Here is a 27,686-nt window from a genome sequence, read left to right as displayed (position 1 = left end):
AACATGGTATCCACATTTAAATGTCTCTGGGTTGAGGTTCTTGCTAATAATAAAAATTCTCCTATGGCCTTCCCACCTCTCTGCACATATATGCTACAACAAATTGCAACAGGATGAAACGGTGAAGCTACGAGTTGCAACAGGGTGAAGCGGTCATTGTGGAAGGTAATGGAGTTGCTTTTAAACATTCATTCAGTCTTTCAGCTGGATAGGCTTGACCTCAACCCTAGCTCCAGCAATGCACCCAATACCCAGATTGGTATGAGACAATCAGAGTAATTCTATTCCCTTGCTACATTAATTGGTTTAAGGGCACATAAAACAGAGAAAGCACAGTGCTTTTGTTCAATGGCTAAAAAAGAGATATCCATTCTTTCTCCAATTTGTGACTATGAAAGCAAGTAGTCCCAATTAATGTTGGCCAGCCAGGGGACAAAGCTGATGCTAGCAAAAAGGCAGAGTCAAGAGAATGAAAGAGAAATATGTTGAGGCTCTGATGAAACTACATAAAGACTATTTCAGAACTTTTGTATAGCATGAACCAATACATTTATATGCATAAGCCAGTTTGACTTTTTTTCTATTCCTTGTGATCAAGAGCATCTTAACTTACAGATTCACATATAATTAGATACAAAATGTAAATCACTTGTGACAAATGATAAATAAACTATTTTCACATTGACTTATTTCACAGTAGTTTTGTCTTTGTTTCTAATGAACTGTCACTGACTTAGTTTTAAAATTTCTCTGCTCTTGCTCACCTTTTGGTAAACAGGTATCTTTAAACTTTCTTATTCACAAGGGAGTCTCTCTATTTAAAACAGGAGTCAGAAACTACAACCCACTATGTGTCTTTGTAAACAAACTTTGTTTGGAACATAGCTAAGCTTACTCGTTTACTTATTGTCAACGGCTACTTTCACACTGTAATGGAAGTTAAATAGTTGTCACAGAGACTGTACGGCCTACAAAACTGAAGATATGTACTATCTGGCCCTTAACAGAAAATGTTTGCTGACTCTTAACTTAAAAGAATCCTGCAGTAAATCATTTTTCAAAAATTGAGGCTGCATATACCATGGGTACTGTATTAGTCCGTTTTCACACTGCTATAAAGAACTACCTGAGATTGCGTAATTTATAAACAAAAGACGTTTAATTGACTCACAGTTCCACATGGCTGGAGAGGCCTCAGGAAACTTACAATCACGGTGAAAGGTGAAGGGGAAACAAGCCACGTCTTACATGGCTGCAGGAGAGAGAGAGTACACAGAGGAAACTGCCACTTTTAAAACCAGCAGATCTTGTGAGAACTCCCTCACTATCATGAGAACAACATGGGGGGAAATCCATCCTCATGATCCAATCACTTCCCACCAGGTCCCTCCCTTGACACATGGGGATGACAAGTCGACATGACATATGGGTGGGGACACAGAGCCAAACCATATCAGGTACTAAGAAAAATGCTCATCATCACTGGCCATCAGAGAAATGCAAATCAAAACCACAATGAGATACCATCTCACACCAGTTAGAATGGCGATCATTAAAAAGTCAGGAAACAACAGGTGCTGGAGAGGATGTGGAGAAATAGGAACACTTTTACACTGTTGGTGGGACTGTAAACTAGTTCAACCATTGTGGAAGTCAGTGTGGTGATTCCTCAGGGATCTAGAACTAGAAATTCCATTTGACCCAGCCATCCCATTATTGGGTATATACCTAAAGGATTATAAATCATGCTGCTATAAAGACACATGCACACATATGTTTATTGCGGCACTATTCACAATAGCAAAGACTTGGAACCAACCCAAATGTCCAACAATGATAGGCTGGATTAAGAAAATGTGGCACATATACACCATGGAATACTATGCAGCCATAAAAATGATGAGTTCATGTCCTTTGTAGGGACATGGATGAAGCTGGAAACCATCATTTGCAGCAAACTATCGCAATGACAAAAAACCAAACACTACATGTTCTCACTCATAGGTGGGAATTGAACAATGAGAACACATGGACACAGGAAGGGGAACATCACACACCAGGGACTGTTGTGGGGTGGGGGGAGAGGGGGAGAGATAGCATTAGGAGAGATACCTAATGCTAAATGACGAGTTAATGGGTGCAGCACACCAACATGGCACATGTATACATATGTAACAAACCTGCACGTTGTACACATGTACCCTAAAACTTAAAGTATAATAATTAAAAAAAAAAGAATGTGTTTGTTGATTGAGTGTCTACCCCCCCTCCTCAGGCAACTCAGCTCAATTCAGTTTTGAAAACTTACAAATAAACACGCCTACCTTCCCGTTTTTGTATGAACCCTTGGATAAAGACCATAAAAGAAGGAATCAAAATGTTCTTTTTTTTTTTTTTAACTTTTAAGTTCAGGTGTACATGTGCAGGTTTGTTACATAGATAAACTTCTGTCATGGGGGTTCTGTCAATGAAGTAATACAGGATTTGCTATACAGATTATTTCATCACTCAGGTATTAAACCTAGTACCCATTATTTATTTTTCCTGATCCTCTCCCTCCTTTCAACCTCCACCCTCTGATAGGCCCCAATGTGTCTTGTTCCTCTCTATGTGTCCATGTGTTCTCATAATTTAGCTCCCAATCATAAGTGAAAACATGCAGTATTTGGTTTTCTGTTCTTGCATTAGTTTGCTAAGGATAATGGCCTTCAGCTGCATCCATGCCCCTGCAAAGGAAATGATCTTGTTTTTTATGGCTGCATAGTATTCCATGGCATATGTACCACATTTTCTTTATCCAGTCTATCATTCATCAGCATTTAGGTTGATTCCATGTCTTTGCTATTGTGAACAGTGATGAAATGAATATACATGTGCATGTGTCTTTATAACAGAATGATTTCTATTCCTTCAGGTATATACCCAGTAATGGGATTGCTGGGTCTAATGGTATTTCTGTTTTAGGTCTTTGAGGAAGTGTCACACTGTCACATACAATGGTTGAACTAATTTACATTCCCACCAATAGTGTATAAGTGTTCCTTTTTCGCCACAACCTTGCCAGCATCTGTTATTTTTTGACTTTTTAATAATAACCATTTTGGCTGGTGTGAGATGGTATCTCATTGTGGTTTTAATTTGCATTTCTCTAATAATCAGTGATGTTGGGCTTTTTTTCATATGCTTGTTAGGTGCATGTATGTCTTCTTTTGAGAAGTGTCTGCTAATGCCCTTTGCCTATTTTTTAACGGGATTGTTTGTGTTTTGCTTGTTGATTTAAGCCCCTTATAGATTCTAGATATTAGGCCTTAGTCAGATGCATAGTTTTCAAATATTTTCATTCCATAGATTATCTGTTTACTCTGTTGATAGTTTCTTCTACTGTGCAGAAGCTCTTTAGTTTAAATAGATCCAATTTGTCAATTTTTGCTTTTGTTGCAATTGCTTTTGGTGTCTTCAATCATGAAATCCTTGCCCGTATCTATGTTCTGAATGGTATTACCTATGTTGTCTTCCAGGTTTTTTAGTTCTGGATTTTACATTTAAGTCTTTAATCCATCTTAGTTAATCTTTGTATGTGGCGTAAGGAAGGGAGGAAGGGATCTAGTTTTAATCTTCTGCATATCGCTAGCCATTTATCCCAGCAACATTTATTGAATAGGAAATCTTTTCCCCATTGCTTGTTTGTGTTAAGTTTGTCGAAGATCAGATAGTTGTAAGTGTGTGGTCTTATTTCTGGGCTCTCTATTCTCTTCCATTGGACTATGTGTCTGTTTTTATACTAGTACCATGATGTTTTGTTAGTGTAGCCTTGTAGTATAGTTTGAAGTCGGCTAGTGTGATGCTTCTAGCTTTGCTCTTTTTGCTTAGGATTACCTTGGCTATTCAGGCTGTGTTTTGATTCCATATGAATTTTAAAATAGTTTTCACTAGTTCAGTAAAGAATGTCAGTGGTTGTTTAATAGGCATAGCATTGAATCTATAAATTGCTTTGGGTAGTATGGCCATTTTAAGAATATTGATTCTTCCTATCAATAGGCATGGAATGTTTTTCCATTTGTTTGTATCATCTCTGATTTCTTTGAGTAGTGGGTTATAGTTCTCCTTGTAGAGATCTTTCACCTCTCTAGTTAGCTGTATTCCTGGGCATTTTATTTTATTATTTTTTTTTTTAGCAATTGTGAATAGAAGCTCATTCCTGATTTGGTTCGTGGCTTGGCTGTTGTTTGTGTATAGGAATATTAGTGATTTTTGCACAATGATTTTGTATCCTGAAACTTTGTGAAGTTGTTTATCAGCTTAAGAAGAGTTTGGGCTAAGACAAACTATCAGAAGACAAGAAATAATCAAAGTCAGAGCTCAACTGAAGGAGATAGAGACACAAAAACCATTCAAAAGATCAACAAATCCAGGATCTGTTTTTTTTTCTTGAAAAAATAGAAAATAAAATAGACTACTAGCTAGAGTAATGAAGAAAAAAGAGAAGATTCAAATAAACACAATCAGAAATGACAAGGGGATATTATTACAGACCCCCACAGAAATACCAACAACCATCAGAGAATATTATGAACATCTCTATGCACACAAACAAGAAAACTGGGTATAAATGGATAAATTCCCATATACATATACCCTCCCAAGACTGAACCAGGAAAAGATTGATTTACTGAACAGACCAATAATGAGCTCCAAAACTTAATTAGTAGTAAATAGCCTACCAATGAGAAAAAGCCCAGGACCAGACAGATTCACAGCTGAATTCTACCAGATGTGCAAAGAAGAGCTGGTACCATTCTTACTGAAAATATTCCCAAAAAATGAGGAAGAGGGATTCCTACCCAACTCACTGCATGATGTCAGCATCATTCTGTTACCAAAACCTTGCAGAGATACTACAACAAAAGAAAACTTCAGGCCAACATTCTTGATGAATATCAATGCAAAAATTCTCAACAAAATGCTGGCAAATTGAATCCAGCAGCACATCAAAAAGCTTATTCACTATGATCAAGTAGGCTTTATCTCTGGGATGCAAGCTTTGTTCAACATATGCAAATCAACAAATGTCAGTCATCACATAAACAGAACTAAAGACAAAAACCACATGATTATTTCAGTAGATGCAGCAAAGACTTTCAAAAAATTCAACATCTATTCATGTTAAAAACTTTCAATAAACTAGGCATTAAAGGAAAGTATTAGTCCATTCTCACACTGCTATGAAGAAATACGCAAGACAGAATACTTTATAAAGAAAAGAGGTTTAATTGATTCACAGTTCTGCATGGCTAGGGAGACCTCAAGAAACTTACAATCACAGCAAAAGGCACCACTTAACAGGGTGGCAGGAGATGGAATGAGAGCCGAAGGAAGAGGGAAGCCCATTATAAAACCATCAGATCTCTTGAGAACTCACTCATTATCATGAGAACAGTATAGGGGAAACTGCCCCCATGATTCAATTTTTTCCACCTGGTCCCACCCTTGACAGGTGGGAATTATTACAATTCAAAGTGAGATTTGTGTGGGGACACAGAGCCAAACCACATCAAGGAACATAACTCAAAATAATGAGAGCCATGTATATAACAAATCCACAGCCAACATCATACTGAATGGGCAAAAGCTGGAAGCATTCCCCTTGAAAACTGGCATGAAACCAGGATGCCCTCTCTCACCACTCGTATTCAACATAGTATTGGAAGTTCTGGCCAGGGCAATCAGGCAAGAGAAAGAAATAAAGAGCACCCAAATAGAGAGGAAGTCAAACTATCCCTATTTGCAGATGTCATGATCCTATACCTAAAAAATCCCCATAGTCTCAAAATTTTCTTAAGCAGACTCATTCACTAAACTTGTATATATCCGTAGTATTCACCTACATCAAAAATTCTCCTCTCCTTCTGGAAACATGGAAGACTGTTATTTCTCGGCTTCTCTCTGCCCCCTTAAATTTAGGCAAAGCCAGGTAATTAATTCTGACCAATGGCCCATGAGGGGAAGTGAACATATGTCATTTCAGAGATGAGGCTGAAACTATCAGATCAAAGCAGCCTAAGCCCCTGACTCACTATATGGAAATGGGTTCCCTGGAAAGCAACCTGGACTCTCAGAAGAAGTAAACTTCTATTGGGTTAAACCACTGAAATGTGAGTGTTGATTATTACTGCAGCCTACCCTAGACTCACACAACTTAACTGAAGTAATTTATTACACATCTAATTCTACATATATATATACACATAAAAAGATGTGATGTTATACATGAAGAATAGGTTTAAAAAACTTGAATTCAACCAAACCCCATCTTGATTGTGGTTGCATGCCTCTGAGTATAGAAATAAGAGTCTGAATTTCAAAAACAAGTTCTCTGTCCTGAGTGAAAACAAGAGTAAGGTGGAAGGGATTACATTTTAAACAATTTCAAGTAATGTGCTTTGAGCTCATATTCCTGGTCTGTGTAGGGGGCTTGTTAGGGAAGCTGATCACAAATTGCTTTGTATTTCTCTCATTTCTGCAGGGGAGGAGGAAGTGGAGAAATATTGACAGAGGTAGGTAATAGAATCACTGAAATGGAAGTGGCCTTGGAGGGTCACCAAGTCCATTATTCTTTACCCAGGCCAGGTTAGAGCCATCCTAAACCTGAAAGTTAAAGAATATTAGTGAAAGATTTCCCAGCTTTCATCACTGACTAATTAAAGATATCCCAGGGCCCATGCAGTACATAATTTGCTCTCCAATAGTAACACCAGGGACAATTCTGTAGGAAAGTAGGACATTTGTCTCCTAAAACACCAGCATTGAAAGCTTACAGAACTGATGCAAACATACCTAATTTGCCATTAAAATACTGTTGTAAAGCTTTTGCCTATGGACCTGTTTTTATTATCAATCTGAAAAAAAGTTCCTCCCAATAAAATTCCTTGAAATAACTCTCACCAAAATGCCTCCAGTTTCAGTCAAAATCTACCTCTTCTTGTCTATTCTCAGTGCAATATGAAAACAGCTGTCAAAGGGGATTTGTAGAGATGCCCCTGGGTCAGGGGCTGCTACAAAGGCTAGTAAAGTTTTGCCAACAAAATTCACACAGCTTGCTATGAATACTACTAACCAGGGGATGGTGCAGTCTTACTGCTCTTAGTGATGCAAGAGGATATTAATGTTTTAAATGTTCGTTCAGTGAGAAAAAAAATTACTGGTCTACTCCCTACTCCATACTATGTTAAATCTATATTGTGATATTTTCTCTCAAATGTATATTTATTTAAGGGCTAGGGATTTACAAGGACCTTAGGAATAGGTCCTTATATATATTGTACATATATAGAGGATCAGGGAGTAATTTTCCCATTTTTGTCCTTGTAAACATATAGGTCTAAAGCACATGCCAAGCAGCAGAAATGAATCATCTGCAGAGGACCACAAGCTGTCGTTTAAACCCTAGTCTTATCTTTTCACTTCACTCTTTTCTCTTCATTATGTCTCCTTTCTGGCCTTGGAGGCAAAAATACATTAACCATCAATTTATTCCCTGTGGCAAACCTTTGCCCCTCAGCCTTATCAATCCTTTAAGTAAACCTCATTAAATTGGTCCTCACTTTGCAAAAATGGCAGACTGCCCCAGGGAAAAGGGAGAGTTATAATACTGCTGGGAACAATCAAACAGTTAATGACAACTCATGGAGAAGAGGGGAACTTCTTAGGTTATTCTCTTTTCACTTGTGGCCACACTATCTGGTCTTATAAGCCAGTATTACAGCAGCTGATCATTTATAACTTCAAAAACAGTTTTTCTCAAAATTCCAGCTATTTCTATGGTAAGACTACAGTTCATGGACCAAGCAGGGGTATACTGTAAATAAACTTACTAGGCATTCAAAGCTGGCAAGTCCTCCCTCACTGATTTGCCAATCCCATAGCTTTCTCTAATAGCCCTGGTATGTTCCTTCGTTGCCTCAGAAACTATTTTGCACAGTGAAGTACTGAAGTGAAAATTTGTATTCCAGAGATTTATATGACTACATTTATTCTAGAGATTTTAATACAAATACATTCATATTTACTCTCTCTCTCTTCCAGTGTCTCCTCCCCCACTTCATAAATCCCTATTAGACATGGTTGGAATACAGAATATTTACCAAAAAATCTTTTTTTTTCAATGAGCCAGGTCACTGCCCTCAGTTCTACCTATTCATTTTCCTCTTATTTCCATTTTTGCTTTTCTCATGCCACTAGCCTCTATCTCATCTCTTAGCACACAGATAAATCCTTTGAACTGACCTCATTTTGCCATATTTGTCTTTCATTATTTTCCTATACATACATGCATTAATGATTTTAGCTCTTCTTATGTTGGTGGGAGGAGCAGGTAGGTGTTACTTAGACTGTATTCCTTAGATTTCATCAAGTATCTTGGGGTTGGGTTTCTCCCCCTTATTAAATGATACTGAACTGCTTCTTCCCAACCCCTGTACACATGCACACAAAGAGAACTTTAAAGGTAAAGTGTCACATAAAGGTAAAACACAAGATCAATAGCTTTAAGGGGTATGTGTATATCTCAGAACATGCATACAGTCATGTATTCACAGAGTGTACTTACACAAACCTAGATTATAGCCTACTACAGATAGGCAATATGGTACAGCCTATTGCTCCTAGGCTACACATGTATACAGCATGTTACTGTACTGAATATTGTAGGCAATTGTAACACAAAGGTCAGTATTTGTGTATCTAAACAGATCTGAACATAGGAAAGGTACAGTGGACAATAACACGCAGAGAGCTGTTGTCTCCTATGATAACAATGCCTTCTGGCATATCTCCTGAAGGACCCACCTGAGGCTGTTTTACAGTTGACTTTTTTTTATAGGTAGAAGGAGCACACTCTAAAACAATGATAAAGAGTATAGTAAATACATAAACCAGTAACATAGACATTTATAATCACTATCAAGCATTAAGTACTGTACATAATTGTATGTGCTATACTTTTATATGACTGGCAATGCAGTAGGTTTGTTTACACCAGCATTATCACAAGCAGGTGAGGAACGTATTGTGCTATTATGGCTATGACTTTTCTAGATGATAGGAATTTTTCAGATCCATTATAATTTTATGAGACCATCATCCTATATGTGATTCATCATTGACCCATGTTACGCAGCAAATGAGTATATGTGCATCTGTAAATAAAATGTATTGAAGTGAAATTCATATAACATAAACATTTTAAAGTGAACAATTCAGTGGCATTCAGTACGTTCACAAGGCTAGTCCCAGAACATCTCAGTCTAGTCCCAGAACATTTTCACTAATCCTTAAGCAAAACCCCATAGCCATTAAGCATTTTCTTTATCATCTCTGCCTCACCTTAGCCCTTGAAACTACTAATCTGCTTTCTGTCTCTATGGATTTGCTTATTCTGGATTTTCATATAAGTGGATTACACAATATGTAGCCTTCTACATCTGCATCTGACTTCTTTAATATAGAATGTTTTCAGGGTTCATCCACATTGTAGCATTACCTTTTATGGCTAAATAATATTCCATTGTATGTATGTACCATAATTTGTTTACCCATTTATCCACTGATAAACTTTTGGCCCATTTGCACCTTTTGGCAATTTTAAGTAGTGCTGCTACAAACATGGCTGTACATGTATTTGTTGGAGTCTCTGTTTTCAGTTCTTTCACATATATATCTAAGAGCAGATTTGCTGGGTCATATGGCAATTCTCTGTTTAACCTTTTGAGAAACTGCCAAACTGTTTTCCACAGTAACTGAACCAATTAACATCCCCACCAGCAATGCAGGAGTGTTCTAATTTCCCCACAACTTTGCTGTTTCTTTTTTTATTATTATAGCTATACAAATAGATGTGAAATGGTACCTCACTGCTTTTTTTAATTTCCATTTCCATGATTAATGATGTTGAGCATCTTTTTACAGGATTGTTTACAATTTACGTATCTTCTTTGAAACAATGACCATTGCTATTTTTTAAAGCTGTGTCCCTTATCTTTTCATTGTTGAGTTGTAAGAGTTCTTTATATATTCTGGATGCTAATATCTGATTAGCAATATAATTTATAAATATTTTTCCCATTCTGTACATTATCTTTTCACTTTCTTGATCATTTTTATACATAAAAGTGTTTTGTTTTGATGATGTTAACAAATATTTTAACTAAACTCGAATTCAATATTACACATGCCAAAAAGAGAAGAGTCATGAATGATAGAGGAGACACAGAGATAGGAATGTGGGGAGAAGGGGAAAGGCAATACACACAGAAGAGGGATGGGTAAGAAGTGAATGGCAGAGAAGACAAAGTGCAAGTGACAGAAAAAGGGAGAGGAGAGAGGTAACATATAGAAAGTACTCGTCAGTATGACCATTCAAGCGAGGTGTGAAAAAAGAGAGAAGTTGAGCTGGTTCAAAGGTGTTAGGCTACTTTTCCCCATTCTCTGCTTTTTACTTATAGAAATTACTTTTGGAGCCTCAGCACCTCTTGGTACAGTCATCTGTGAAACATCAGTTAGTGGGTTTGCCATTATCCAGGCTTTTTATTCTTAAAATTTCAGAGTGTCTTCTCTGAATGGGACAGGCTCAACAGCCCACTATGGGAAAAAAAAAAAAAAAACACTGTCTGAGCTGCTACAGCAGTGTTTAGAGTGACAGGTAGCTTACCTATGGTCAAAGAGCCAAAGTGCACCTGTGGTTTAAATTCAACTTATTTGATTCCAGAGATACATTCTTAAGCACTGCGCTATATAGCTCTTCCTTATAGCATGTTAAATTCATTGCATACATCTAATCTGAAAGGGCAGATTATCCAAAACCAATCATCTATCTTACAAATTTTTAATTTTCAGTGGCAGATATTCCTTCTCAATTAAATTTGGCAGGCTAGTATTAAAATTAGTTTGTATTCCCCAAGCACCTACCAATCAGAAAAGCAGCCCAGGAGTGTTCTAGAAGCCAGAGAGAAACTAACTTGGATTTGAAAGATCTGCCCTAGATAGAGTTGATAATTGAGGCTGATTATAACAACTTTAAGGTCAATGTTCCCCAATTCCCTGCTCAGATGATAACAACCCCTTAATTCCTGTGTTCTATAATATTTTCCTTGCTTCCTATATCATTCCACCTCTCAGTCACACCACAGTTCAACTGGATGTGTTATGCAGGGAGCAAATTGATGCAATATCTAGTAAATAAATGTATTTGCCACCCACAGATCAAACTTTGATGTGTCCTGCTCTAATTAAAAATCAGATAAGTATAAATTAGTTTAATTTATATTTCTGTGTTGCCTTCAATTTATTTATTCCCCTGTAGGGTAGTGACACTTGACAGATAAAAAGGTCTCCCCATTACAGAGAGAAAGGCTGGAAAGCAATGTCATCAAAAAAGGGCCTAGCGCAAATATTAGAAGACAGGTGGCTCTGCTGTCCTGCATTAATAAATAGAAGGCATGAGGAGATAAAAATAAGGTGAGTCAGTTTCAAGGTGAAAAGGACTACAAGACCAAGGTTACCCAAAGACAGTCAGATAGAAAGCAAAAGACTAAAGAAAGGTAAGAACAACTGTGTGATGATATGAATGCCAACAGATAAAAAGGAATGGAAATGTTAAACTGGATGAGATTGGGAGTTCATGGATAAGGAAGCCAAAATTGAAAGAAGCTGTAACTTCACCAAAGTCAGAGAGTAAGCAGGGATATTCGCAGAGCTGCAAGTGGCAAAAACATTAATCCAGATCATTCCTCATGGGTTGTTATTCTTAACTGCTGTCTTAGAATGACAAGACCTGCCACACTCCTCTCCTTTCAGGGATGAGGGAGTAAAGCTTCCCAGTAAATGTTTGCCCAAATAGTGGGGAGGGTGACAAGTGATTATAAAGAAGCAAAACAATATTGTTAACATTTGCACTACTGTGGGATGAATTTCAAACAAAAGAAAATACAGCCTTGAAACAATTCAATTACAGCAAACCTATGATAAATCTACTCAAAGTTAAGTTATGAGTCACAGAAATGACATATTTACTTTGAAAGAACACCCCCATACAATGTTTGCAGCCTCTGGTTTAGTCACTCCACATTGTAATTCCTCTAAACATCATTCAAAACACTTAAGATATATCATTAGCACACTAGAAACCCATTTTTTGAAGGAGCACTACTATAATTAATAGCTATAAACACCTTCATTAGTGATAAGATTTTCAAAAGAAAGCAGTATTTGGTGTACAATAAAATTATCATCCCAGTAACACTTAAATTGGTTATTAAAAGGTATTGAAAATTTAGAGCCAGGCTCTTTCAATCAATTAAAAGAAGAAGGCAAGGAAACACCTTCAGCCTGTACCTTAATTAGACATTCTATACACTTATTTAGATAACGCCTACTGTTGGAACTCTTTCATACTAGGTTTTCTGGCCAAATAGACTTGAAAGGGTGGTGAATATTAAAAACTATCCCATCAGGGCCTAATGCATTTAATTAGTTGATCATAAGTGTGAAGTACCCTTTCCCTTTTGATAGATTACCCAAAAGAGTAGGCTAACAACCTCGATTTGCTGACTAATTGAATTTTGATATATTCTCCAGAGCTGTTTTTCCCCCGACTAATTGAATTTACAAGCAGTTAAATCTGACAGATTCGGTGATATCTGCCAAAGTCCCTTTATACTTTGCTAAATTATGAAAATGTAGCCAGTGTGTCATGCCCTAGGGAAAGAGGGTACATTTGAGGACTCATTCCCAATGGGACAAAGTGGTAAGGGAATCTGATTTGTCATAATATATGTTAAAATGTCCAGTAGTAGATTTGATATTTTGTCATTGGATATATTAATTTTCCATTAATGGAAGACAAAATATTCTAAAAGGGTACATGTACAGGTTTGTTAATAATGTCATATCTGCACCAATATATATGAATCTGCATACAAGCAAAGGCAGGTGTACTTTCTGCTGTTAGCTGAAATAGAGGTAGTTCAATTCCCACATAGATTCCATTTCTAGCTAAGCTAAAAAGTACGGCCCCTCATCATCTGCCTAAGCTTCCAGGAGGGCATATGCATTTCCTTCACCAAAAAACCAAGGCTTATTGCAGAAAAATAAAGGCAAGCCTTGTTAAGACTTAGAGAATGTGAAATTCCTAGTAAGTCAACTTCAGCTGGCTTGAAATTTGGAAATGAATTTGCTGAGTAAATTAACAATCAAACACAATTGGAGGAGAGATGTTTGAAGACTTAAGGGAACAAATGATTTTTCAAGCACTTGGGAAGCATTATTTACATACAGCTAATTACTATGTGAAAAGAGCTGTGGTACCTGGAAAGAGGACTGGATTTGAGGCAAAAGACTTACTTAGCAGTAGTCTTCTACAATTACTTCTATAACCAGAACCTTAGTTTCTTTATCTGTAAAACTGAGATAATATTTACCTCACCACATTGTGGAAGGCTTCAACGAGGTGATATACATGAGTCTGTAGTCTGCGAGGAGCTAAATGAATATTGGGTATTTTTATTATGTGCATAAAATAATGAACATATGAATAAAACACTTGTAGAAACATTTTACCCTCTATTTTTACAGATAAGACAAATGGGGCATAGAGTAGTCAAGTGACTTGTCCATGGGCACACAGCCAGTTAATGGCAGAGTTGGGGCAAAAATCTAGGGCTCTGCAACATCATTGTCAGGGTCCCTATCTCTTAATCATAGCTATTCCCCCAAAGGACCACTATACTTTATTGACTTTGTTCTTATAGCCTGAATTACTTTAAAAGATGCCTATTAACAAATAGGTACTTATCTTCAAGTATTAATATTTTATAGAATTTTACACTTGAATGTTTAATAAACATCTGTTGAGCACCTACTTAATGCAAGTCACTGTACTAGGTGCTAGAAACGAAAAACAAAACATGCTCCCCGCCTTTAAAGAACTATTAATCCTAGTGACTCCAAGCACCCATTGCCTTTATTCTGGCCTTAGGCTGTCAAAGGTCCTTCACCACCATGTTCTACAGAGGCTTGAACTTTCCCTGACCAACCATACTCAAAAAGATTTCCCTCTCGCCTCCAGTTTAGCTGGGGCTATCGGGTCTCAGGAAACCTGACTAAAGCGCTTCATTTTTGATACATGGTACATAAATTCTGAGCTCAGCCTCAAATTATCTCTGGGGTTCCATTTCGTGCAGTTGGAGAATCCTGAAGGGTGATGTTATCATGAAGTGTCAGGTAGCAATAGTGACAGTGTAGGTGGGTGGGTGGGCAGAAATAACCTTAAGTTTATTCAGCTGATGAGATGTTCATGTCCTAGAGCTAGAAAAGCTAGTTGCTCACCAAAGCATATTTACTACAGCTTTCCTCCCTCATGGGCCCTGATTTCCAGATTGAGAAGCCACTTCCTGATGAAAATCTGAGAGGCAAGGAGAATTCAGGTATTAGGAAAAATGAGAAGCAGGCACAGAGTAAGTTGGAAGAGCAAACTTTGCAGGCACCCACAGTTGCACGTTATTAGATTCCATGCTCCACAACCTAACTAGCTGTATGAGCTTGGGCAAGTCACTTAGCCTTTCTGAGTCTCCATCTCCTCATGTGTAAAATGATAACAAATGGTACCTGTATCAAATGGTTGTTGTGCCAGTTAAATGGCATAGTGAATGTAAGATGGCTGACTCATGGTATGCATTCAGTAATTGTTAGTTCCATTCCCTTTATTGCCGGGTCACCTCCCAGCATACCTTCTCCTCCCCCTCCAATGCTTCTGTGGAGAAAAGTACAAAATGTGGGACCTCCCCACCTTCCCATCTTCCCATCTTCCCAATAGAAAAGTAAGGAAGCTCAGATGCCTGGAGCCCCCTGGGTTTCATAAATCCTTGTGTCTTTAAAGAATCATTTTCTTCAAACCTCAGGCTATCTCATCAGAGTCTAATAGAGGAGTCAGATGATTAACCATTAGATGAATAATTTGCTATGTGAACTGTAGATTGAAAAAGAAGGGAGTAGGAACGGGAATTAAGTTGTTATTTCATTAAGTTGTAATTAGTGACTAAAGGTTTCAACATACCTAATAAATCTATTAGAGTATATTGAGTTTAAATAATTTCATTTCATTAAATTATCTGTATATTTATATCTCTCTGTAGATATATCTGTATAATCTTGGCCCAAAGTCTCTACTCCTGAATTTTTCATAGAGACTATGTTCTTTAGGAAGATATTCTGAGTATAATTCAGGGCCTGACTGCACTCTGGATTTCCTTAGAACACAGTCCATTATAGCAGATAATTCAACAAAGAGGCCATGTCCAATATATTCAAGGGATTTACTTCACTGAGAGTAAGGGAGAATCTCCACCTATTATTATTTATTCATTCGTAACACTGTCCCACTAAACTCACCCCAAGTACTGTGGAGGCTCTGAATTAGTTCACCACTACCACAACCCTCCTGCCCCCAGGCTCATCTAGCATTTCTGCCACTCAGTCCCTGTGTTCCAGCCACACTGGCCACTTTTGTGCTGCTTGATTATGCCAAGCTCCTTTTCACTTCAAGACCATCATAAGTTATATTCCTTCTGCCAGGGACACTTTTCACCTATTCTTAGAGGTCCAATCCCTGACATTAGGAAAATATAACAGAGAAAACATGCAGTCTGATGAGGGAGAATTATAAAGAAACTATTTAAACCAAATGCCACCACACCACAGAAGTCTCTTCTAGCACTAGCATCCTTATCACCAAATTAGGAGTAGTCTACCTCTTCTGGAAAAAATCTGATTTCACTAGTAAGTCCCCAGATTTCTGGGATAATTTGGATTAAAGTCTGTTCTAATATGAAACTAGATTGGGTTCAGAAACCTGAAGTCACTCTGAGCTCTCCACCAAATGGGCCAAGCTTATTTTCTTCTCATGAGATTGACATCCTAGCAGGCAGTGTAATGTTGAAGGTTTGGAATCTGACATCCCTTGGTTTGAATTTTCACTCTAATACTTAATAACTGTGTGTCTTTGGGCAAATGACTTAACATCTCTCGGCCTCTGTGTTTTCACTTATGAATGTAGATGATAACTCCACACAGAGTAGTTTGTGAGGATTAAGTGATATAGTTCATTTCAGTGCTCAGTGCAAGGCCTGGTATTAGTAAGTGCTAAATATCAGTTATCTGTTACTATTTTCATTACTGCAACTAACTTCACCTAGGCCACAACTTGGGCTCATCCATTTATAGAACATTTATGAAGAGGCTTTTTACTAGGTGCTGGCGATACAGAGGAAAATAAGACATGACCCTGTCCTTAGCTGACAGTCTGAAGGAAACAGTCATATAAATAGCTAACTATATTTACTAGTTGCATAAAAAATTATTTTACCAAGTAAAATGGAACACATTCTGTGATAGTGGGAACACACAAAGAGCTGTGAGCACAGGACCAAGCATAAAGTTGTACTGGTCATAAAGGAGACCTAGTGAGAAAGAGTAGAAGATCAAGAATGCCCAGTCCTTTATAGTTGATCAACTACACAAACCCGTGTCCTATGGATGGCAGATTAATTGGTCTGCCTTCATGTTTGAAGGACGGCACTGGATATCCTAACTTAAACTAGTCTTAAGAGAGCAAAAATAAGCCAGCAGAGTTGACTCCTTAGGTCATTCCTAGGCTAGACCAGCATCCTTAGAGCTAGAAAATAATTGAGCTAATTCTTTGGACACAGCTCGGGACCAGGGATGGTATAGGAGAACTATGATCACCAGGACATTTCCCCCCAAAGCTTCTGGATTTGGAGCCATGCTTGTCCATATGCTTCTCTATTAAATACCTATGAATTTCATTGATCTTTTCTAAAATACTTCTCCATCATGCCAAATTCAGGTCTGTCAACTTCCCTTCATAATTTATAATTTATGAGTTCAAGCAAAACTGAGCTCTTAATTTCCTTGCTTCAATTCCAAGGCTTTGCTTTTTTCTCCTATACAGATAAACTCTTGTGATCAATTTCTGATGATAAATCAGGGATCACACAAATCTCAGCAGAAGGGGGTCAATATTATGAGAGAAGACTCTATACACACACACACATACACCACCACCACCTCCCTGTTCACTTCTTCACCTGACCACAGAAGCAAGGTGGTGCACTAGCACATTCTACAAAGCATTATGGCAACTTTAAGGAGGAATCAAACACCCAAATCTCCATATATTCTTTTCAAGAAATTAATGTGTAGGAGGACTTTATCCTTTATTTACAAAATACTGTTGGACAGCCTTAATCAGTCAGTCTGAAGCAATCAGAGTGGGCATGAAGAAAATCAAACAGAGAGGGATTTTGTTTTATTCTTTTTTTATGTTTTTTGTTGTAAAAACTATAAGTGCTTTCCTTTCCTTCTTCCTGGCATGTCCTTGTGATTAAGGAAATCCATATTCAATGAGTATTCTAAGAGTCTTGACCTGAAGCAAACAGATGTTTCTATTCTTTAAGGGCAGTCAGTCAACATTATTTACTGTTCACCTTCTGTTTGCAACGGCTCTTCCTGACATCATGAAGACAATTCAATTTATATAATGTCACAAAACAAACATACACGAAGTGACTTAAGATCACTTACAAAAAACATGAAAACAAAAGCAAATGTCTCTATGAACTGTATCTAGAGGTGCTAAGAGCATATAGGGAGGGAGTGATGCATTAGGTGAAGTTAATTGGGACTGGATTCCTGGACGTGCATTTTGTATCAGGTGTTAAAGGAAGGGTAGAGCATAATTTATAGACAGAATAAGATGAGAGTAAATAGGGATAAGGAGTACATTCAAATTTTGCAGACCAACTGTTACATTTGCAGCCTGAATGTTTTCAAAAAAAATTTTTATCAGCATTACTATCCCAGCAAAGGCCATTCTGACATTAGTTGTATATTAATGTAACACTGCATACTTACCATAAATTTCATATATTTGTAAAAGACTTAAAACCCATATTACTCACCCAAAAGTCATTACCAACTGGGACTATTTGTGGCTGTATAAATAACCTGTACTAAGAAAATCAACCCTCTGCATTTACCAAGATAATGTGAACTATTTATGCTAGACAGTAAGTACTTAGACAAATCTAGAAGCACATTCATTTAGCCAATGGACCTTCATGCCTCCGTTGGAAGATTTAGCATCCATCATGAATACACATCACTAAATATTTTTTAACATGCATAGTTTACTTGATGGACTCTGATGGTTTTTCTAGAGACATCAGTAGCTGGTAAACACAGAGCTCTTGGAGCATTCCTGAAAGTAGTTTATGAGGAGAAAAGGGATCCAAAACAGATTACAATCTGTGTCACTAGAAAATTTGGGGTATGGGATACTCAAGTGCTTTATGAACTATGGGGGTGAAGTACTTGCCTCTGAATTCAAACCACCCGCGCTTGAATTCTGGCTTTGCCACTTACTAGCTCTGTGACTTTGAGGAAAGTCACTTGACCTTTCTGTACCTCAGTTTCCTCAACTGTAAAATGGGGATAATATTGGTACCTACTTTGCAACATTTGTGTGAAAATTAAATAAATGTATTGTAGAGCATTCAACACAGTGCCTTCCACACACTAAGCCTTCATTCCTACAATGCAGGAGAATTTTGAGGTGAAAATTGCTGCTGTGGGAAGTGATAAGATGAACACAATAAAATGTGAAGTTATAAATCCAACTTTCTTAAACATCTAAGAAGTTTGAGTTTTTACTCAGTCCCTCTATTATAGCTAAACCTACCAAGAGGCTCATGTTCATTTACAAATTGTAACTGCCAGCAGCTATCTACACTAGGGAAATCCTCAAACTTCAAAGAATTGTTTTTTACAAATACATAATGCCAAGAATTGGTGATATTTGGCTTATTCACAAATAAGAGCAGACTGACAAGCTTTAGTTATGACAAATAAAAAGATACACATAATGGCCCTGGGCAGTATTAAGTGTTTAAGAGAGGCTGTAGCTCTTATGACTATGGTATTATAGTAAACCTGTCAACTGCCCATATCCATTCCCTTGTTCAAGGGAAAGCCCTTGAAAGCCATCTTTTATACCAAATGACCCCACCCTCTGTAGTCACCAATGCCACAAACAAGCGTAATTCTTAACCCTCAGGAAGCCATTGCAAAAGTGGCCAGAAACTCTGAAGACAACAATCTGGACAGAATTCACTCTGCCTTTTAGAAATGTGAACAGGGTAATAATGTGAAAACAAGGCAATGAACAAAGAGGACCTTGAGAAGTGAGACTGAAAAGATCAATCAAGAAATGCCATGCCGTAAAACTAGAGTCATGAGGAAATTATGGTCAAGAGAAAAATAAGGAGAAAATACAAGAGTAAGAAGAAAAGGGGATACAGAGAAAAGCTATACCAAGTACAAAATTAGAAAGCCAGTTTTCAGGAGGAGAGAAAGAAAGTAGGTCCTCTGAAAATCACCTATCCCGATATTCAGGTCTCTGAAGCTGCCTTGGATTCTGAATAGTATTCTAGCTTCAATCTCTATGTAGACCAATTCTTTAACTGTTTTTGTTTTTCTAGCAGCTCAACTCTATTATATTTTCTGCTGATGTTAGAAAGTACTTCTTACTGCCTCTGTGTCGTTAAGAAAGTAAATTTGCTTATCTGTACATTAGATTGTTTAATTGAAAAATGTCAATAATATTGGTATATCAGTATACATTATCCTCTTGTCATGAGTACTGTCTGAATATAAAGCCACCCAATCAGGGACTGCGTTTTCCTTTCACCCTTACAGCCAGATGTGGCCACATGACTAGTTCTCATCAATGGCTTCTGAGCAAAAGTCATATATACAACTTCCTCAACAATTTCTTAAAATATAGTTAGTTACTCTGAACTCTTGCCCATCCCTCTTCCCACAATCTGGAATGAAAACATGCACACAAGGACCATGCCCTAGAGTAGGGGCTGGCAAACTTGTTCTATAAAGGGCCAGATGGTAAGGTCTCTGTCAAAAGCTACTCAGTTCTGGTGTTGTAGTGCTAAAGTAGACATAGATAATATATAAATGAATGGGGCTGGTTGTGTTCCAATTCGACTTTATTTACAAAAAGCAGGCAGCAGGCCAGATTTGATCTGCCAGCCATAATCTATCAATCTGTGGTCTAAATCAGGGGTCCCCAAGCCCCAGGCCGTGAACCAGTACCAGTCAGTGGCCTGTTAGGACCTAAGCCACACAGTAGGAGGTGAGTGGTGGGCAAGCGAGCGAAGCTTCATCTGCATCTACAGCTGCTTCCCATTGCTGGTATTACTGCCCGAACTCCGCCTCCTGTCAGATCAGGGGCGGGATTAGATTCTCATAGGAGTACGAGCCCTATTGTGAACTGTGCATGCATGTGAGGGATCTAGGTTGTGGGCTCCTTATGAGAATCTAATACCTGATGATGTGTTACTATCTCCATCACCCCCAGATGGGACCATCTAGTTGCAGGAAAACAAGCTCAGGGCTCCCACTGATTCTACATTATGGTGAGTTGTTTAATTATTTCATTACATATTATAATGAAATAATAATAGAAATAAAGTACACGATAAATGTAATGCACTTGAATCGTGCCTACACCATCCCCCCACCAAGTCCACAGAAAAATTGTCTTCCACAAAACCAGTCCCTGGTAAAAAAAGGTTGGGGACCGCTGGTCTAGATGATGGCAGAACAACAATGGAAGGTATCTGGAGCTTTGAACTACTGCATGGAGCACAACTTCCCTACCAGCCTATACCAGCTATAATGTAATGAGAGAGAGAAGAGAGCAAGGCAGGGAAGGGGATGAGGAGGGAGAGGGACTGCAGAGTGAGAATAAGAGAGAGATTGTCATCTCACTTAAGTCATTCTATTTTGTAGTCTCTTATAGAAGTATAGCCCTTACCCTAACTAATATACCTCTCTTCCTGAGAGCTGGTTTTCAAGCTTTTTCCAGATCCCAATGGACAAATATACTTGTTCTACATTATCCATTACTAAAGGCACTTTGAATAAGCCATAGAAATCAAAATAATCTAATTAAAAACAGGTGTCTCAGAGAAAAGGCCTACCAGAAATCTTAGACAGATATCATGAAAGCTGGCATTAAATTTGTACTTGTTCCAATATCCTTGCTTTCCGAAGGCATTTTCCTGACCCTCCCAACCATTATGATTGAAATCATGGAAGAAATAAGGGAGTTAATAACTATTTTTCATGCCAATCGAGGTAACACTATGACAATATACTATGAACTGGAGGCAGGGTAGCCTGGTGACAAACTTTGAGTTTGAGTAAGAATGAGACTAAGAATAGTTCAACAGAGCCATTAAGGAGCTACAACTTACATCTCTGTACAGGAGGACATTTCTGTGGTAGCCAGCTTCTAAAATGGCTCTCAATGTTTCCTGCCTCCTGACAGTCACATCCTTATATAAACCTTTTCTCTTTTCTTTGGGTGTTGGGCTGTTGCCTTTGAGTACAGTTGGACCTAGTGACTTGTTTCTAAGGAGCAGTATATGACGAAACTGATGAGATGTCACTTCTTAGATTCATTTATAAAATGTTGATTTCTGTCTTGCTGGAATTTTCTTTCTCCCTCACTTTCCCACTTCGATGAACCCAGCTGCCATGTTGTCAGCTGCCCTATGGAAAGGGCCCCATGTCAAATAATTGAGGCTAGCCTCTAGCCAACAGCCATCAAGGAACTGGTGCCCACAGTCCAACAACCCACGAGAAACTGAATCCTGCCAACCATCATGCAAGTGAGCTTAGAATTGAATCATTCCCCAGTTAAACTTTGAGATGACTATAGCCCTGGTCAATCCCTAGATTGCAACCAATGAGAAACACTGAAGCAGACGACTAAGTTAAACCATGACCAGGTGTCTGACTCACGGAAATCTATGGAATAACAAATACATATTGTTTAAAGCACTAATTTTGGGGGTAATTTCTTATGGAGCCACAGATAGCTAATATAATTTCTGTCTATTCATTGCAGCTGGTTTGGGTCATAGACATCTTTTTTATGTTCTCATGACAGCCCAGAGTTCAATCATCCTAGCTGTTAATCACACTCTACTGGAAACTGCCTGGTTAACCTGGCTGCATCTCACACTAGACTATAAGCTCCAAAGAGCAGAAACTGTATGTATCTTGTCCACTGCTGCATTCCCAGCCCTAACATAGTGACTCTGGACAATATTGGCTGAATGGATGAGTGGGTGAGTGGGTGGATGCCACAGAGGTAATTGAAACCATGTGTTTTGTGAAATGTTGCTTAGGAGGTCTTGTACAAAAATAGCAAAACTGCCTTCTTATTTTACTGTTTCCTTCCTCAAACTACAATAAATCTCAGTTCAGTGAACCACTTGAAGTCACAAGTTCAGTTCAACAGACCATGAAGAATAAAAACTGTGAAACAGAACTCAAGGAGGCCTAAAGTCAAGAGTAGTGTGTTCTCCAGAAAGCACCTCTTTTGTCTTTCAAAGGGTGGCATATACCAAAATCCTATTTGTCCTGAATTCAGGAAACATTCAGACCATTTTACACAGTTGCTTAGGCAAATTATCCCAGCTCATGCAAGGGCAGCTTACTTATATTGTATATGTTTTTACTAGGTTGAATTTTTAACAGGGCTGAAAATTGAATTCTGTCTTAAATGTGTTAGGGGAGCTCATTATTAAAAAGCAACATATCATGTGCTCTCTAATAAAATGAATAATTTAGTTACAAAGTCTATAAACTGAATTGCCACGCCTATAATTTTTACTGTTTTATAAATCCAGATATTCACATATCAAGTTTACTTAAAGCAGAGAAATCTGTGATTCCCCCAGGACAGGGAAGCTGAAAAATCAACTAGACGGTGTGCCAAATCTATCCTTTGACCCTCCCGGCTGCAACCACTGCAAAAGTCAGATTCACTTCAAAACCAGCTCTGCCCTTTGACAAATAAACAACAGGAGCTCTAGGAGGGCTAGCTGCTGGTACTGCCTGCCTACATACCTCACTTAGTCAGGAACTCTTATATGATGAAGTTACCGCATAGAACTTCATTTCCTGTAGAATCCCATTTTATTTACCTCTGAACTCTAACCTCTCCAATACTGGCTGGTCAACTATTCAAATCCCTGTGTTTCCTACTATGTGAAATCCACCCCCAAACCCTGCTAAATTTCATACTTTCCCTGTCTTAGATGGATAATTAGGATGTAGTTTCTGCCTTTGGCTAACAGTATTTGTAAATATTTGTCCCGCAAACTAGTGCCAATGAAGTAATAGCTCAGTGTTTTTCAAACTTTAATATGCACACAAATAACTGTATGCACACTTGCATTCAGCAGGTGTGAGAAGTGTACTGAGAGCCTGCATTTCTAATAAGCTCCCAAGTGATGCCAATGCTGCTGATACTTTGAGTACTAAGGGTGCAGTAACAAAACAATACCTTACACACAGAACACCTGGGTTCCTGAACAAGTTAGTTCCATTAGCTGTTTAACCTTGTGTAATTTGCTTTACCCCTCTCTTTTAAAAACAGAGATGATAGCTTCTTCACAGTCTTCCCAGTTAAATGCATGGGCTTGAAATGTAGTTCTACTGGTAATTAGCCATGTAACTCTGGGCAATTTACTTACACTCCCCACTCCTCAGTGGATAAAAGCAGTACCTACTTTGCTGGGCGCAGTGGCTCATGCCTGTAATCCCAGCGCTTTGGGAGGCTGAGAAGGGCGGATCACTTGAGGTCAGGAGTTCGAGACCATGCTGGCCAACATGGTGAAACCCCGTCTCTACTAAAAATACAAAAATTAGCCGGGTGTGGTGGCAGGCGCCTGTAATCCCAGCTACTCAGGAGGCTGAAGCAGGAGAATCATTTGAACCTGGGAGGCAGTGGTTGCAGTAATCTGAGATCAGGCCATTGTACTCCAGCTTGGGTGACAGAGTGAGACGCCATCTCAAAACAAAACAAAACGAAAACCGCAGTACCTACTTCACAGGGCTGTTGTGAGGATTAAATGAGTTAATACTGTACAGATAAGGTACTGAGAACAGTGCCTGAAACACAGTAATCCCTAATATTATATTATATCTGGATGCCTGTTCTTCAAATACCTCAGCTCAATATTAGTCCCATATTCTGAAAAGTGGATTTCATCTGACCTTATATATCTACCTGGCCCACCTGGCTACTACTCATGTTATGGTTCTGATGCTAGGCCACCCATTAGATTCATCACAAGTTCACTCGTCCCAAAGTTTCTCACTTTTTCATCTCAAAGTCTTCCCTTAGTCATATGCACATTCATTTCATATAAACCATTAGCCATACATAAACATATTCCTGTTATGGTAGAAGATTCTAGCTCTTCTACTAATGTCACTCACAGGAATGTCATGTGCTCTCGTGCTCTCTCTCTCTCTCTCTTTCTCTTTCTCTCTCTCTCTCCTGCTGCCCCACAAAAGGCAAAGGAATCTGGACTTTAGAGAGAAATTATATTCTGCTTTGCATCCTAGTTGATTTAACTGAAAAGAATAGAAGACTTTCTTCCCTCAGAAGTCCAGAAAGACTCATGCCTTTTCACAATTAGCATTAAAGATTAGGTGATAGTCACACAAGCTAGGTCCCTGCCATGGCAAAGGAATCATCTCACTGAAAATTTTCTAGCCCAAGTATTACCACCTAATGTATTTATTGGGAGTGAAGGTAGTGTGTAATGGCAGAAGTAGCAGACCAAGACACATCAATGGATTTTTGGGTGACAGTGAGAGCCCAGCTGAGGCTGGACATTATCAGTTTTTAATGGGACCAACTCATATTGTGGGATCAGTGCTGCAGAGCCCTACTCATTAAAGCAGTTTACTGATGAAGCTTTCAAGATTTTTAATATGGTCACTGCGTGGCAGAATCATTTCAGGGTAGCTGGCCCAGTCCTTGCTGATAGAGACAACTAGTTTGGGGAAAAGCAGGATCTATCCAAATTCTAGCCACTTTCTCAAGTTTTATTCTTACACTCCCCCTTTCCCCCTCAGTTGATCAACCTTACCTCTAACTTAGTTTACAAAATGGAAGTCACCTTGGCTGTCACCCAAACCTATCTTGCGTGTATCCTGAACTTTTTTTCCTTCCCTACTTTCAGAATCAAAGAGCTGTCTCTATTTTTTTAGCCCTCCCTCCTGGGCTCTGGACCCCATTCCCCTTCACCTTCTAAAGGTCTTTACTGCATTAATTACCCCTCTCATTTCTAGATAGTCAAAATCTCTCCCATCTACAAAGAGTTCTATAGGTTACGAACAGAAGTGACATCAACTAGAATAAATGGTACAGAACAATAGAGAATGGCAAAATACTTATATTTCAGGTCAGAACATTTAACCAGTCTTAGCAGCACTAGATAACAGGACTAGTGAATGGTCAGGCTATTGTCCATATGTCCTGTTTATACTACCAGCCAGGGTGGGTGATATAGTTCTAAGTCCGTAGATGTTAATTACAGTCTGAAGAAACCAAATGCCTGGTATGAATTCTGCTCCCAAATAAGGAGGAGGGTGGGCAGATGTATTTCACCAACTTCCTATTGACAAATTCTGAGGAACAATGAAAAGGCTTGCAAGAATCACAGGTCCTGGCAAGTCTGTGTGCAGATATGTTCATGATATGCATGGCTTGGCTACATATAGCTCATAAAATCACAGAGAGAAGTGCCATGTTTTCCACAGAGCTGCATATGAGGTTCCCCCCAAATGCAAATATATTTACTATCCCCAACAGGGTGAGAACAGTTGGGGATATTAAAAATGAAAGGCAATTTTAGTTTTGGCAAGATTGGCTAGACAGTTCTTTCAGAGTCATTATGAGCTATTACGGTCTGCATTATGGAATCAATCCACAGAAGCCAAGCTTTGGCCACTTAATTGGGACATATGGAGGCTGCTCTAATATTGGGGGAGCTGAATTACAAAGGCAGAGCTAAATCCAGAAATGATTCCCATATTTCCGTCCTAAAAACTGGATGGCTGAATGTTTTATGGCTTAGTTAACATTTTCAAAACATAAAATTTTCCCCAATAAAAGGATGACTGGGGTCCATTCCTGCTACAAGGTTCTTCTTATAACCAAAGTGAATTCTCTGAAAATAGGAAATTTAAATCTATGATTAAAGAACAGCTCAAACATCTGTGTGCTTTAGTCCAGCCAAGTTATCACTGTGTGGCAGTCCGTTTCTGCAAATGCTCCTCAATGAAGGTGACCCATCATGCAGCAAACCCCTGAGTACTGGCCAGTGCTTGACAAGTGCCTTTAAAATAAGAGTTAGCTAACTTTAAAATGTAATGTCCTATGTGCATTTAAGATCCTCTACAGATAACCTAAATACAAACCTATTGGTCCCTCAAGTGGATCCTTGAAATACAAAGCTGATATGGATAGACAGGGTAGAGGGTTCTAAGGAGGAGTGACAGAATGAAGAAAGGTAAAGACAGAAGAATGGGATGAAGGGTCCAGCCAATCTTGCCAATCTTTGAATGGTCCAGTTTTTTCCTAACACATGTACAATGGTATGAACATGATGCATGCTTGACAGGGGATGATGACGAAAAAGAGATGAAAACACTGTATGTTTATACACAATTTTCAAAAAGTTTTAGGGTATACCTATGCATGTACACCCTACATATTTCTTTCATGGGCTCGAAAGAGTCCAGCAAAGTCTGCTTCTACTGTTAAAAATATAATCACACCAGTTAGAATGGCGATCATTAAAAAGTCAGAAAACAACAGGTGCTGGAGAGGATGTGGAGAAATAGGAACACTTTTACACTGTTGGTGGGACTGTAAACTAGTTCAACCATTGTGGAAGTTGGTGGGGCAATTCCTCAGAGATCTAGAACTAGAAATACCATTTGATCCAGCCATCCCATTACTGGGTATATACCCAAAGGATTATAAATCATGCTGCTATAAAGACACATGCACACATATGTTTATAGCGGCACTATTCACAATAGCAAAGACTTGGAACCCAGCCAAGTGTCCAACGATGATAGATTGGATTAAGAAAATGTGGCACATATACACCATGGAATACTATGCAGCCATAAAAAATGATGAGTTCATGTCCTTTGTAGGGACATGGAGGAAGCTGGAAACCATCATTCTCAGCAAACTATTGCAAGGACAGAAACCCGCATATTCTCACTCATAGGTGGGAATTGAACAATGAGAACACTTGGACACAGGAAGGGGAACATCACACACCAGGGCCTGTCATGGGGTGGGGGGAAGGGGGAGGGATAGCATTAGGAGATATACCTAATGCTAAATGATGAGTTAATGGGTGCAGCACACCAACATGGCACATGTATACATATGTGACAAACCTGCATGTTGTGCACATGTACCCTAAAACTTTAATAAAAATATATATATACATAATCCTCTTACAGTACATTGTCCTAAACTCTATAGCAGTGCAAAATAAGTTGTATTGTAATTTTTGTGTGTAGCTTTTTGATAGAAAAAGTGCATATATCCAGATATGGACTACATTTGATATATCACCGTCTTTGTAGTACCTAGACTATTTTTGCTGAATGGATTAGTGAATAAACTATGATGTCATTTGTCCCATCTA

At 38.5% G+C, this 27,686-nt stretch overlaps 1 protein-coding gene and 1 pseudogene across 1 annotated transcript in view; both read right to left on the bottom strand.

Annotated features, from left to right (window-relative positions):
* Positions 1-21,686, bottom strand: part of LOC109024642 (large ribosomal subunit protein eL20-like) — a 106,709-nt pseudogene extending 85,023 nt beyond the window's left edge.
* Positions 1-27,686, bottom strand: part of IL1RAPL2 (interleukin 1 receptor accessory protein like 2) — a 1,227,386-nt gene that overhangs the window by 1,072,347 nt on the left and 127,353 nt on the right. The gene's annotated exons all lie outside the window — the stretch shown is intronic.

This window comes from Gorilla gorilla, chromosome X (assembly GCF_029281585.2).
Source record: "Gorilla gorilla gorilla isolate KB3781 chromosome X, NHGRI_mGorGor1-v2.1_pri, whole genome shotgun sequence".
NCBI lineage: Eukaryota > Metazoa > Chordata > Mammalia > Primates > Hominidae > Gorilla > Gorilla gorilla.
This window is presented reverse-complemented; position numbering and strand designations above follow the sequence as displayed.